The sequence below is a fragment of the Triticum urartu genome, chromosome 6A (assembly GCF_056163025.1).
Source record: "Triticum urartu cultivar PI428250 chromosome 6A, HENAU_Tu73, whole genome shotgun sequence".
Lineage (NCBI taxonomy): Eukaryota > Viridiplantae > Streptophyta > Magnoliopsida > Poales > Poaceae > Triticum > Triticum urartu.
This window is the reverse complement of record NC_141878.1, coordinates 445382683-445392124: the sequence shown is the minus strand read 5'-3', so window position 1 is coordinate 445392124 and position 9442 is coordinate 445382683.

Genomic DNA, 9442 nt, shown 5'->3' with positions numbered 1-9442 from the left:
AAGGGAGGAAAATTTTAGCCTCCGACGCAAGTTGGAGAAAAAGACCACCTCATCACCACCACCATCATCATCATCACCAAAGAAGGAGACTTGAGTACACGGGTATGGGCACTCCCCTTGGCTTGTTCCAAGCTTGGGGGAGATGCCCTGGTATCGTATCACCATAACTTTTATTACCTTTACCTATATTAGTTCGATCCTTAGCTATTTCGTGATTTAGTTGAACAAAAGTTCAGTATGATCTATTTTCAAGTGCTAGTTTCGTGATCTATCTATCTATGTAATGAAGTGAGAGCTATATAATAAAGTTTAGTTTGAGTTTTTACTTATTTACTTTTATGTTTCAATCAAAATAAAAGAAAATAATGAAAAATATTGTATGCTAATCTTATGGTAAGTAATGACATCACATAAGGAAAAGTATAAGTGGTAAAATTTGTTGAAAATTGGCAAACATAGCATTGGTAAATAATGAATTCACGAAGGAATTAATAAGGGAAGAGAAGATTCACATTCAAATACACTATCTTGGACATCTTTTATGATTGTGAGCCCCCACTAAATATCTTATGCCAAACTGTTGACGTTGGACAAGGAAGACATCATAATGATTTATGTTTGTTCATATTCACATAGAAGTTATATTGTCACAGATCCTTCAAAATGTGGTGCTTGCTCAATATCTTTGTTGGCCAAAAATCTACACTAAGTAAAGATACTACTTATGCATCCAAAACCCTTAAAACGAAATTCATATTTTGAGAGTCCAGCATACCTACCTATGGATTGAGTAAGATCCTTCAAGTAAGTTGTCATCGGTGCAAAAAGGCAATAAAAATGCTTCTAAATGTGTTTTATCTTTTAGTGTATGGGAAAATAAGCGTTGTATGAACTTGTAATGGCAAAGTAATAAAAGCGACATACTGCATAATAAAGGTTGCTATCATAAGGGGCAATATAATGTGACGTTATTTTGCATTAAGAGATTGTGCATACAAAACCAAAAAGCGCATGACAACCTCTGCTTCCCTCTATGAAGGGCCTATCTTTTACTTTTATGTATTTACTTTTTATGCAAGACTCAAAGTATTCTTCTCTATTACTTTTTATTTTTCTCTTTGGCAAGCATCATGTGGTGGGGAAAGATCTAGGCACATATACCCAGTTGGATATGAGTGAGCATGAGCTATTATTGTTGACATCACCCTTGAGGTGAATAAGTTGGGAGGCGAAACTATAAGCCCCTCTCTTTCTATGTGTCTGGTTGAAACCTTTTGCTCATATATGTGTTGTGAGTGTTAGCAGTCATGGAAGATTAAATGATGGTTGAGTATGTGGACTTGCCAAAAGGCTTCAATACGAGACCCTTCCTGAAAATATAATCAATTGTAGTTGCAAAGTTGACTGAGAACATAGTTTGTTGGTTTTTAATAAAGTTAATGCTTTTTACTTTGATGTTTTGATGAATTGTTACTTGTTCATGAGAAGTTATATGATAAAGCTTTATGATAAAATGTGTTGCTGCTATAATAATTTGCATGATGCTACTATGTCTGTATTTTATTTTTTTAACCTCTCTCTCTAAACATGTGTACATGATTTTCGATATCGGCTTTCGCTTGAGGACAAGCAAGGTCTAAGCTTGGGGGAGTTGATACGTCCATTTTGCGTCATGTTTTCCTACTGCTATTTATAATGTTTTTATGCATAATAACTCTTTATGGAGTAATTCTAAAGCCTTTCTTCTCATGTGTAGGGGGGCTGTCAGGTGCCCACAAGACACCAAACTGAAATTTTATGGACAATTATTTTGGAATATATAATAAATATTGGAGAAAAGAAATACCAGAGGGGGGCTGTCAGGTGCCCACAAGACACCAGGGTGCGCTAGCCCCCCTCCCCCAGGCGCGCCCTAGTGGGTGGTGGGCAGCCCAGCCCACCTGTGGTGCCCATCTTCTAGTACATAAGGTCTTTGACCTTGAAAAAATAAAGAGAGGACTTTCCAGACGGAGCGTCGCTGTCTCGAGGCGGAACTTGGGCAGGAGCACTTTTGCCCTCCAGCGGAGCGATCCGCCGGGGGAACTTCCCCCCGGAGGGGGAAATCGAAGCCATCGTCATCACTAACAACCCTCTTATGTTTGGGAGGACAATCCTCATCAACATCTTCAACAACACCATCTCATCTCAAACCCTAGTTCATCTCTTGTGTTCAATCTTTGTACTGGAACTTCAGATTGGTACCTATGGGTGACTAGTAGTGTTGATTACATCTTGTAGTTGATGCTATATGGTTTATGTAACATCCCAAATTTTCAATTTGGAATGTTATACACTAGATCATCATTGCATATCATATTTTATTGCATTTTTTCTGATCCTAGATATTCTACGCAACTCAAGGACCCTCGGAGAGAGTTGGGGATTTCGTTATTTTCATATTTGAGTTTTCTCAAATTTTGAAATTAGGATAATTTGATTTCATTTATTTTATATTCAATTATTTCTATTATCAAAATATGAGAGAGGGAATAAAATGACTTTCCCAAAATAAAGAAATATTGAGGATTTAATAAAAAAATCAAATAAGATTTTATTTTGGTTTTAATTGCTATTTTATTTGAATTTAGGAAAATTTGCACGTTTTCAAAAATTGCATTTAGAGCCAAAAAAATGTTCATCCTGTTCTAAATATTTTATTTAGACGGAGAAAATTTGCTTTGGCATTTTTAGATTTTTATTTTTTTTCTAGAATTTTTTTAGGCGCAGCGAAATTGTTTAAAAAAACCCACGCCCGACTGGGCCAAGGGCCCAGCCGAGCGGGCCGGCCTGGCCAGCCGCCGCCGCCTCCAGCCAGATCAGGACCGGAGTCCCGATCGCCGCTGCCGCCGTGTCCGGGGAGGACTCCGCCTCCCGAGGCCGACCCCTTCCCCAAGTCGCCTCCCCGCCCCTTTATAACCGCCGCCGCCCCCTACAACCCCACACCACCGCTGCCGCCGCCGCACGCCCCAGCATTGCCGCACGCCGCCGCACCGCCTGCCACCGCCCCGCGCCGCCTGCCGCCGCCGCACACCGCCCGGAGTCGCCGCCCCGCCACCTCGCGCCACCCGCCGCCCTGCCGTAGCCTCGCCGGAGCACCGCTGCCGAGGTAGCCGACGGTCGGTTTTTGAGAAAAAGCCATTTCAGTTTTTTTTGAAAACCCTAGTTTTCCTTTTTTTTTAATAGATCGGTTTTTCTCCGGTTTGTTTATTTAGCGAGCGCCCGCTCGTCCGTTCGTTTTAACGAACGCATTTTTCGTTTAGTTCCTGTTCGTTTTCGTCATTTTTCTTTTTCTTAGATTAAATCCGCGGTTTTTCTGACCGCGATCTCTGATCCGATGTTCGTTTTAGTTTAACTTTTCGCTGGTTTATCGGAATCAGGTGATTCAAGCGCCTGGAGTTTCGTCTCGAAACCCTCTTTCCGTTTAACCAACTCAAACAAGTTTTTGACACTGTAAAAGTTGCCCTAGATCCAGAATAGTAAATGAAGCTTGTTTCTTTTGACGTTTGTTTTTCATTGCTTCATTCGTTTTGATTCTTTTTGCCAACCGGAGTTCTTAAGTTGAACTTTCTGGTTAGATCTCTTATTCGAATTTTACCTGTGCTTTAGTTGAGTACTTATTGTATGCTTGTTTGTTTGCGATAGAGTACCCGGAGGGGCCGCTTGCTGCTTCGAATCGCTAGGTTTCCCGGATAATCAGCAAGGCAAGTAACACTTTGATCATACCTCCTACTACCCTGTTTTATTGCATTAGATCAATCCTCACACATTGCATGATTAGGATCTAATTAAATTGTGGGTTTGGGGAGTAGTCGAGGTAGAACCTATTACCTATTTATTATCAAACCTTTGGGAGTTACTTTTACGTTTGCTTATTATGCCATGCTATGCTACTAGACGTGGATTGGGTGAGTGTATCCATGACAGATGTGAGATTGTTAATTAATGGTTTATTTAAGGTGGCAACCTAAACACACATCTGGGTGGATTGAGGCACCTGGGTATTCCAGTGATTTCCTGTTTTCTTTTGGACCTCCACCCAGGCTCAAAGGGATCATGAGATTATTCATGCTAGAAACTTTCGTGTGCGGCCACAAGCTACTATGGGCTCTGGCATAGTTGACTAAGTCGTGCGAACTCTTAAAGTGGTAGACTAGCAGATGTAGGGGATGTAGGTTGGTACGGTCTACCCGTTCGTAAGGTGCTAGTGCTTCTGAAAGACTATGTCCCGGTCATCCGTTTCTCAAACATCATGTAGTGCGGGAAATCCAACGGAGGATATCGGGTCTTGTGGGGAAAAGTGCGCAAACCGCTGCAGAGTGTATAAACTAATCATGGTTAGCCGTGTCCCCGGTTATGGACATCTTGAGTATCTAGTACCTGGATTATCATGTGAATCTCAACATGTTACTCTAAAATTAATTTTGTTGGGTTTTGTTTATTAATGATGCTTAATTGGGATTGAGAATGCTGTCAACCATTCTCAATGTTTAACAACTACCATGATAGTTAAATAAAATTTATTCCTTTGCAGTAGGGAAAAATTGGCTTTATGCAAAACTGTAACCATAGAGCTTTCCACCAGCCATATATGCATATAGAATAACCTATTTCATTCCATTACTCTCTATGTGTTACATTGCCAGCATATTCCATGTGCTGACCCGTTTTCGGGCTGCAACGTTAATGTTGCAGACTTTTCAGACGACGATTAAGGTGCTTTTAGGTGGTGATTCTATACTCAGTGATGCCGTTGGAGTTGATGGACTCACTTATCTTACAAGCCTTCCGCTGTTATCGTTGTTAGATGGCCTTAAGCCATTATTATTGTAATAAGTTCTCTTTTGAGACTTTCGATGTAATAAGTGTGTGATTGCTACTCTGTTATAAATCCTTCAAGTACTGTGTGGTGTCAGCATTACTGATCCAGGGATGACACCTGAGCACAGAGATTGGACCATTTGAGGTCTGGTAGCTACAAGATGGTATCAGAGCACACGCTGACTGTAGGACACGACCACTAAGCAAAGACCTAGATCACTACTCACTCTCTTCTCATTCTTACTTCTCATGTTTTCTACTCTTTTAGGATGGCGGATGCAAGGAACAAGTTCACGCAACCGGATGAAGATACACCCTTTGGACGTCACTTGAAGGAAGTCACTAGATACCTAAACATAGGAGTACCAAGCTTCACCGGAACCTACAATGCCACTCTACCTGAAGAAGAGCGTTGGATGATTCAAGTTCAAGTTCCAGGAAGGACGTTCATGCCAGTCACTGAGCCCATTGAGTTTTCTTTTGATACACCAACCTGGAGTCTAGGAAAGAGCACGGCAGCTCACATCGCCATGGGACGCATTGGAGAAGTTTACCGCAATGATCTCAAGGATACTATCTACCAGATTTGTGGGCTCCGAGATGAGCACTGGGAGATGATCAGCACCAGGAAGGATATATCAGTTGCAGCTTTTATCCAGGAGTTAAACCAACACATTCGACGTCAGGAGAACCAGATGTGCGCCGACATGATAGATCTGAAGAAGGCGAGGAGAAGAATCAAGGAACTGGAGGAAGAACTCAAGGCTACACGTGAAGATTATGAAGAGGAAATTGAAGTATTACTGGAGAAGAATGACGATCTGATCAAGAAGATTGGAATATTTATGGGAGGCCCTACACCAGTAGAAGAAGACGAAGAACCCAAGGAGATTCGCCCGGAAGACTACATCATCATTGACGACACCGACTCGGATCCAGATGATAGCGATGATGACTATGTTGATGAAGCTGGAGCAGATATCATGGAGTCTGCAAACGAAGAATATTTCTAGTAGACCACCCCATCAGTAGTAGTAGTCCCCCATGTAAATATAGTAGTCCGAGCACTTTTGCGATAGTTAGATCGATTGTATGCCCTTGTTTGATTGATTGAATGAAGTGAATTGTTTGCTTTTGTCTCATGTGCATATGGGTAGTGTTTTCTCTTTAGACCCCCTCTATTCTTAAATCTCATCTTTTCTAAACCCTCAGATTCCTCCGAGACATGACCCCGGATTTACCTTCCCACCGGAGCTCACCCAGTTGATCCAGCAGCAGAACACATTGATGCAGTTGCTAGTCCAGAATCAGAATCAGGGGAACAACAACAACAACCCACCACCACCACCACCACCTGTTGATCACTTAGCCCGTTTTCTTAGGCTGAATCCGCCGGTGTTTTCCAGTAGCACCGAGCCGATAGTAGTAGATGATTGGCTCTGCAAGACAGCAAGGGAGTTGACCACGGCAGGATGCATAGATGCAGAAAAGGTGAAGTTTGCCGCACATCAGCTTGAAGGACCCGCAGCATCATGGTGGGAGAATTTCACAGCCACTTTCCTTATCGACACTGTCACGTGGGACCAGTTTTAGCAGGCTTTTCGTACTGCCCATGTTTCAGCAGGAGCTATGGCCATGAAGAAACGAGAGTTTCGCAACTTGCGCCAAGGAGGACGGACAGTTGGCCAGTATGTGGAGGACTTTAGTAAGCTAGCACGTTATGCCCCAGATGACGTAGCTAGGGATGCAGCTAAGCAGGAGAAGTTTTTGGAAGGACTGAATGATGAGTTGAGCATGCAGTTGATGGTAGCAACCTTCAACAACTACCAGGAGTTGGTAGATCGTGCTCTTATGATTGAAGGGAAGCAGCAGCAGATTGAGAATCGAAAGAGGAAGTATGGACAAGGAAAGTACAATTCAGGAGCTCAGTAGAAGCCACGTTTTAACCCTAGACCGGGAGGACATTTTCAGCATACCCATGGAGGAGGTAGCTCGCACAATCATAATGGCACTAAGAATGGTAATGGGAATGGAGGAAGTAATGGCCAGAATTGCACCAACCCATCAACCCCAGCCAGGAGAGACCTGAGTCAAGTCGCTTGCTTTAAGTGCCAGAAGACCGGACATTATGCCAACGAATGTCCTGAAGCCCAGAATGGAAATGGCAATGGAAGCCCTGGGAAGAACCCGAACCCTTTCAACAGGGGACAGATGAACCACGTTAACGTGGAGGAGGTTGAAGAGCAGCCGGATGCAGTAATCGGTAAGTTTTTGGTTAAGTCATTTACTGCACTCGTTCTTTTTGATGCTGGTGTATCGCATTCATACATATCAAGGGGATTTGTGGATAAGTATAAACTGCCAACCCAAGCCCTTAGAACACCAATGTTAGTAAGCTCACCAGGAGCGGAGTATATGGCCAGCCTATGGTGTGATCGGTTACCATTAAGGATTGGTAACTACGTATTTCCCTCAGACCTAATAGCGTTGGAATCTCAAGGATTGGATGTGATATTAGGCATGGATTGGTTATCAAAGTATGAAGGGAATATTGAATGTGCCAGTAAGTCAATTTTTCTTACAACGCTAGAAGGAAGAAGGATCAAGTATGTATCCCGGCATGTGCCAAAGAGGACTCAAGTAAATTGTTTAACAGGAGTTGTGCAGGAGGAAGTACCAGTGGTGAAGGATTTCCCGGATGTATTTCCAGAAGAATTGCCAGGCATGCCACCGGATAGAGATATTGAGTTTTTGATTGAGATTTTGCCAGGCACAGGGCCAATATCGAAGAGACCATATAGGATGCCCGCAAAGGATTTGGTGGAGATAAAGAAGCAGATTAAGAAGTTACTGGATAAGGGATATATTCGCCCAAGTTCTTCACCTTGGGGATTGCCAGTACTTCTAGTGGAGAAGAAGGATGGATCGTTAAGGATGGTTGTTGATTATCGAGGGTTGAATGAAGTAACAATCAAGAACAAGTACCCACTACCGATGATCAATGATCTGTTTGATCGATTGCAAGGAGCTAAGGTATTTTCCAAGATTGATCTATGATCAGGATACCACCAGTTGAAGATTCGAGAACATGATATACCTAAGACAGCTTTTACCACTAGGTATGGGCTGTACGAGTATACCGTTATGTCATTTGGTCTGACTAACGCACCTGCATATTTTATGAACATGATGAACAAGGTGTTTATGGAGTTTCTAGATAAGTTCGCCGTAGTGTTCATTGATGATATCCTGGTTTACTCGAAGAATGAAGAGGAGCATAAGGAGCATTTGTGTTTGGTTCTTGGAAAGCTCAGAGAACATCAATTATATGCCAAGTTTAGCAAATGTGAGTTTTGGTTGAAGGAAGTTGGATTTCTCGGACACGTTATATCGGGAGAAGGTATAGCAGTAGATCCCGCTAAAGTTGATACCGTGACCAATTGGGAGGCCCCAACAATAGTTGGAGAGATCCAGAGTTTTCTTGGACTCGCAGGATACTACCGGAGATTCATTGAGAATTTCTCGAAAATTGCAAAGCCTATGACGGAGTTGTTGAAAAAGGATACCAAGTTCATATGGACTGAGGAATGTGATGCCAGCTTCCAGGAGTTGAAGAAACGTTTGGTTACATCACCTGTGTTGATTTTGCCAGATCAGACCAAGGATTAGAGGTGTATTGCGACGCTTCACGTCAAGGACTTGGAGCAGTGCTTATGCAGGAAGGAAGAGTTGTTTCCTATGCCTCACGACAGCTTAAGCCTCATGAGTTAAATTATGCTACCCATGATTTGGAGTTAGCAGCCGTAGTGCATGCATTGAAAACCTGGAGACATTTTCTCATTGGAAACCATTGTGAGGTGTACACGGATCACAAGAGTTTGAAGTATATTTTCACGCAGAAGGAGTTGAACCTCAGGCAAAGGACATGGTTGGAGCTCATCAAGGATTATGATCTAACATAGTAGCTGACGCGTTGAGCCATAAAAGTCATGTCAACACCTTAATGACAGGAGATTTACCAAGGGAGTTAGCCGAGAATCTTCGTGAGCTATGTTTGGAGATAGTTCCGAGAGGCTATGTAGCAGCATTGGAGATTCAGTCTACGTTGATGGACAAGATCAGAGAAGCCCAGAAGATTGACAAAGAGATCGCTTCTATTAAGGAGAAAATGAGCAAAGGAAAAGCTAAGGGATTTCGTGACGATGAGCACGATACCTTATGGTTTGAAGACCGTGTCTATGTGCCTAAAGATTTGGAGATCAGGAAGTTGATTCTGCAAGAGGCCCATGATTCACCATATTCGATTCGCCCAGGAAATACCAAGATGTATTTGGATTTGAAGGATACTTTCTGGTGGACCGGAATGAAGAAGGATATTGCGGAATATGTAGCAGTTTGTGATATATGCGAGAGAGTAAAGGCAGAGCATCAGAAGCCAGCAGGATTGCTACAGCCATTGCCGATACCCGAATGGAAGTGGGATAAGTTAGGCATGGATTTTATTACGGGTTTACCCAAAACTCGTTCAGGCTATGACTCAATATGGGTTGTAGTCGATCGTTTGACAAAGGTATCTCATTTCATT